This window comes from Sarcophilus harrisii, chromosome 3, assembly GCF_902635505.1.
Source record: "Sarcophilus harrisii chromosome 3, mSarHar1.11, whole genome shotgun sequence".
NCBI lineage: Eukaryota > Metazoa > Chordata > Mammalia > Dasyuromorphia > Dasyuridae > Sarcophilus > Sarcophilus harrisii.
In genome coordinates this window covers 124,323,806-124,329,932 of record NC_045428.1, presented here as the reverse complement: position 1 = coordinate 124,329,932, position 6,127 = coordinate 124,323,806, and the positions used below count along the sequence as shown (strand labels likewise).

The following is a 6,127-nucleotide window of genomic DNA, read 5'->3' as shown; positions in this document are numbered from 1 at the left end:
CCCTGCTGTAAGTATCCCTTGCTTCAAGTAGAACACAGGTGGTCACGCCCTGCTTGACTTCTCAGGAAAAGGTGAGAACACCAAAGGAAGTTGATCATGCCCAACCTGACTTCTCAGGAAAGAAGGTGGGCATCAAAGGGAAATGGGCAGCCAAACCAGACATGGTCAGCAGGTTTCCTCTGGTCTGAAGGGTCTTATATGTTACTATCTGCAGTATATCAGCATCTATATATTACTAACAAAACCCATCAGCAAGAGATACAAAGAGAAATTCCATCTAAAATTACTGTAGACAAAATAAAACACTTAGAGGTCTACCTTCCAAGGCAAACCCAAGAACTATATGAACAAAATTACAAACCATTTCTTACACAAATGAAGTCAAATCTAAATAATTGGGAAAATATCAATTGTTTATTTTTGTACCAAATATAATAAAAATGAAAATTCTGCCTAAATTTGTCTCACATGTTCAATGCCATAGCAATCAAACTGCTAAAACATTATTTTTAGAAAAGAAAAAAAAAATAACAAAATTCATCTAGAAGAACAAAAGACCAAGAATATCAATGGAATTAATAGAAAAAAGGATGGTGGCTTAGCATCCAAACCTAAAACTATATTATAAAGCAGTAATCATCGATACTATTTGTTACTGGCTAAGAAATATAGTGGATCAGTGGAATAGATTTTATACACACAACACAATTATCAAGGTTTATAGCAATCTGTTATTTAATAAATCCTCAAACTTCAGTTTCTGGAATAATAACTCAATATTTGACAAAATTTGCCAGGAAAAATGGAAAATAATATGTCGTAAATTCAGCAGAGACCTACACCTCACACCCCTTACCAAAATAATGTCAAAATGATTTGGATATAGACTATACCATAAACAAATTAGAAGTACAAGTGATAATTTGCCTATCAGATCTTTGGAGAAGGGAGGAATTCAAGACCAAAAAATAACTAGAAATCATTATGAAGAGTAATTTGGACAACTTGATTACATTAAATTAAAAACAAAACCAAAATAAAGAAGATTAAAAGGTAAGTAAAAAGTTGGGGAAAATCTGTACAGCCAGTATTTCTGATTAAGATTTCATTTCTAAAAATAAAGAACTGTGTCAGCTTTATAAGAATACAAGTCATTCCCTAATAGATAAATTGTCAAAGAATATGAACAGACAACTTTTAGATGAAGAAAGTAAAGTAACTTATAGTTATATGAAAAAATACCCTAAATAAACAACTTGAGGTACTACCTTACTCCTCTCAGATTGTCTAAGATGACAGGAAAAGATAAAGAGAAATATTGAAGGTAATGTGGGAAAACTAGAATACTAATGCATTGTTGGTGGAATCATGAAATGCTCCAATTATGCTGGATAGTAATCTGGAACTATGTCCAAAGGGCTATAAAACTGTGCGGATCCTTTGACCCAGCAGTGCCATTACTGGGGCTGTATCCCAAGGAAATTATAAAGGAGGGAAAAGGACTCACATGTGCAAAAATATTCATAGCAACTCTTTTTGTGGTAGCAAAAAATTGGAAAATGAGTAGATGCCCATCAATTGTGGAATGGCTAAACAAGTTGTGATATATGAAGTAATGGATTATTGTTGTTCTATAAAAATGATGAACAAGCTGATTTTAGAAATCTTAGAAAGATTTACATGAACTGATTTTGAGCAAAACAAGACAGGAATACATTATTCACAATAATAGCAAGAATGTGTGATGATAAAATATGAAACATTTGGTTCTTATCAGTGGTTTATCTAATGCAATCCCAAAGTCTTTGAACAGAAAATGCCATCTGCATCCAGAAAAAGAACTAAGAAGACTGAATGTAAATAAGAATGTAAAAAAATGTAAAAAAAAATAAAATTTTTTTTTCTGTTTTTTCATCTCTCCCATGGTTTTCCCCTTTTGTTCTGATTTTTCTCTCCCAACATGATTCATAAATCAATGTCTGTTAAAAACAAATAAAAATTTAATTTAATTTAAATATAGTGGTAGTTTGCAAATGTTAAATTCATAAATTAGAGAGTATTATATAAAATATAATATAATTCTTGAATTTAGTTCTGAACAAATCAATGAGTCACATTACTTCATTAGACAATTTATTTTCCCCTTTTTCAGTATCCTTTGCTTTTATTTTAACAGCTTACTCTAATTTGAAAAGGGCTCTTGTATAACCCCTGGGAAAATCTGCACATCTCAGGATAAGGCAATCTAATATTGTGAGACATTCTTTTTGCTTACCAAGATTGTTTTCACTGAAGGCCTTTGACTGTTTAATGAAGTAAGTCATGAAGATTGAATTCCCCAAAGTTTCTTAATCACCTTCTTTGACTGTCCTTCAGAATAAGCTAGTTTGATTTCAAACTGCAGCTATTTATTTAGAATCCAAAAAGTTAAATTGCTGCAGACATAGCTTTAAGTTAAAGGAATTTTTACTTTCTTATTAGTGAAGCATAAGTTATTTTCTAAAGGGAGATATATTATTTTATGAATGTTTAAAGTGGGTTTACTTTACACTAAATAGAGCACCATTGCTCACATGTGGATCAATATAAGAAAAAAAAAAACAGGGTAGAAGTAGAAGAACAAATGGTTCTCAGGGGTAGAATGTACTTAAAAGTATTTAAAAGCAGTAGTTCACAAAGGAAAGGTTTGAATTAAAATTTTGAATCATACCTCTGATATTAAACCATAGAAATTCTACTTATATTTACTTATTTAAAAATCCTGGGAATTTAATTGGAACTCAGTGTTCTAAAGCAATTTAAGGCGATGCGTGGAAAGCAAGCTTTTAAATTGTACAAGCAGTATATTTTGATTGGAGAGGTGCTATTTAGTATTTCTACAGAAAAATAATATTTTAAAATAAAATACTTATTAGTTTGCTTATTCCTTCTGATAACATCCATCATAATTATGTCTTCCAATTTAATTTTGTGAAATTATTGTCACTGTATGTTGTAAAATATAATATTTTAACATCCAGAAATAATGTGGCATCGTCTATCCCTATTTAATCATTTTTTTGCTGAAGTTAAGCAATTTGTCTAAAATCACTTAAATAGTAAACTAAACATCTCATTCTCATTAATGCCAATAGTGCAATTGTCACATTTGACTCTCTACTGACTCAAGATCTAATGCACTAAATGAAAAAATAAAATGACTTTTAAGAAGATGAGTAAAGAAAAGTAACTGAACTGAACCAAATAACCATGGAAAAAATTACACTGAAGGCAAAAGTACATTTTCAAGATATTATAAAGCACATCATAGTAATAAAATGAAGCAATATTTTTTTTATTTTTATTTACCTAAGTTAACTTATTAAGCTTTTAGCATTCTAATTTAAAATTTCTGGGAAAGAGCTCACCAAGCATATGTAGTTCAGTGCATCTTCTCTTTCACGCATAAATTTAATTCCACCTTTCTTTCCTGGTGTGGCTTCCTTCCCTGTCACTGCTGAATTATCACTCAATCACAAGTTCCAGATGCTTCACATTTATGACTGTTTTCCTTTATATTAGCATAGCCTTAGCCCATGTTGCTTATGATAATTACGTCCTACTCCTTAATTCTTTTATTTCCAGTGTCATTCTAATCTTGTTGATTTGACTGTGATCAGGCTTTGTTTTTGTCTTTGTCTTGTAGACTATTTTAATCCATGAAAACATAGTCTTAAACTTAGATGAAAACTAGTCAGTAAGGCATTTCTTTGCCAGATGGACTTCTTTTCCTATTCTTGTTCTTGTGCTCCTTTCCTCCTCCTTCTTATTCCTCCTTTTTCCTCCTCTCCTCATTCCTTCTCCTTTCTCTTCTTTCCTCCTCCTCCTCCTCCTCTTGTTCCTCTGCCTTCCTCCTCTTCCTTGTCTTCCTCCTTTTTCCTCCTCCTCTTGTTTTTCTTGCTCTTGTTGATATTGTTGTTGTTCTTCTTCTTGTTGTTGTTGTTCTCCTCTCCTCTTTCCATCCATAAGTAGGCATTTATGTTATTTAATTTCAAGAACAGGTTAGCAGAAGGAAGGGATCATCCAGAGCAAAGAGCTAAAGATGGGGGCAGTGGGGAGGATGGAGGAAACAAGGAAAACAAAACCTCTTTTCTGTATATCTTCTGGCCAGGGTTATTCCTGATTTCTGAGCCTTTGTTGAGGGCACATAATGAAGCACTCAATAAAGTGAAATTCCAGAGACAGTTTTCAGGAAAACAACAAGGGAAGGACAAAGTCACCCATGCAATCAAAGGTAAAGCTGTGATTCTCTTTGGATCTGCACCACTGCTGCCTTTTGGGGAATTGAAGCAGAAGAGTTTGATAAGTTCCACGGCAAGGAATTTTAGCTTTTATGAAGCATTCTCATAGTTGATATCTTTATCCCAAAGAATTATTTCATTGTCACCCCAACTTCTTGTACTTTGCTTCTAGTTTCTTTGAATATTCGTCCAACTTGTAGGCTGTCTGCTCAAGAACTATTACTCGCTCTTCAGTTAAAATAATCTGATTCCTATAAAATTGAACTGTTATATATTTTTGGTTTAAGTCCTTTAGCTGTCTACTTATATTTAATGTAATATCTTTCATTTTTAGATATTTCAAGCTGGTCAATTTGTTCATATTTTTCAGAAGTTTATAGTTTTTACTGGTGGCTGTCAGTTCATCTGTTAGGTACAAGGCCCTCTTGGAGAACATATCCTGGTACAGACCCATGATATCCTTCTTGGTAGGCTCTGTGGCCTTTCCAGCCATCTCCACCACTGTATCATTTGGTTTAGGAAATGGAGGAAGGAAAGAGAATAGTGAGAAGGATGTGGATGGGAAAGGAAGCAGAGGGAGAACGGAGGCAGAGGGGAGAGGATAAGAAGAGAGGAGAAGAAACAAAACCTGAAGACTTGGCAGAAGAGGAAGGAAGAGGGCAAGCAGGGGAATGTTACATCACTGTCCTGCATCTCTTGTAAAATTCAAGATAGTGAGTGAATGAAGTTTGGTAACTCTTTTGGCTTTCACCACAGAATGAGTACTTTATATCAGGTAGACATTTTTTAAAATGATGATTAAATCAATATTGTCAATGATGTTCACTTTCCAAGATTGGATGGCTTAGTTAATAATACAGATGAATAAAGTTAGAATTGTAATGGCATACATTATTATATTTTCATCTTGTAGTTTTTATTTTCATTTGAATTTGATCTTTCCTCTAAATATTCTGACATGTATATAACATCTGTAATAAATGGATTTTCAATTATTGAGAGATAGGCTGTTTCATTTTTGTTTGTTTTTAATGTTATTCAGTATTCATCAAGGTCAGTGAATTCTAGGTATTTACTGTGTAAAAATATTCATCACATATAGACATGAGGCTTTTGAATGGTATCCAAGTCTTTGTCCTCTTTCACTTACTGAAAATGACTTGGAATTTCCAACATATATTAACAGCCCTTTCCTCAGTACATTTTGTATTGAAGTCACATCTCAAATTATGTGTCAATTTAATTTGGAGTATTTTGCCAAAACCTTAATTGGATTTCTCTATTTCTTTATTCTCTGCAATGAGTACAGGCACATAAGCTCCAATTATTTACGTTCATGGTAGTTGATGATTATTCTCAGAATTGAACAAAGCTATAACATGCCACAATTGCTGGGGAAAAAAGAGACCTGAACAGACAATTTAGTCAATCAATTAATAAGAATTTGCAATAAAATGAAAGGGGATTAAATCCTGTTTCTGCCTATTACTAAGCTAGGCTACCTAATGAAAGCATGGTCCAATAGAAAGGATACTGCATTTGCCATCAAAGGATGAGAATTGAAATTCAATTCTGCCATTTTCCCTATGTAACACTGGGTAAATCATACACCTTCCCTGAATTTCTACCCTGAAATATTTAGCATTTGAACAAATCATATGATCTCAACCATCATTCAGATTCAAAATTTTGATTTTTAAATACTTCTATATAGTTAGTTTCAAATTTGATTTTGTTTCTTTACATTTTAAATTCCAAACTCTCTTCTTCTGTCCTTTCATACACTATACTAAAGAAGGCCACTACTGCTCAATACACTTATGCATATACATATACTTATATATGTA

The 6,127-nt window shown here is 32.7% G+C and overlaps 1 pseudogene; it reads right to left on the bottom strand.

The window, feature by feature from the left end:
* Positions 1-4,422: 4,422 nt before the first annotated feature.
* On the bottom strand, positions 4,423-4,776 carry LOC100918466 (annotated as a pseudogene).
* Between the last annotated feature and the right edge of the window lie 1,351 nt (positions 4,777-6,127).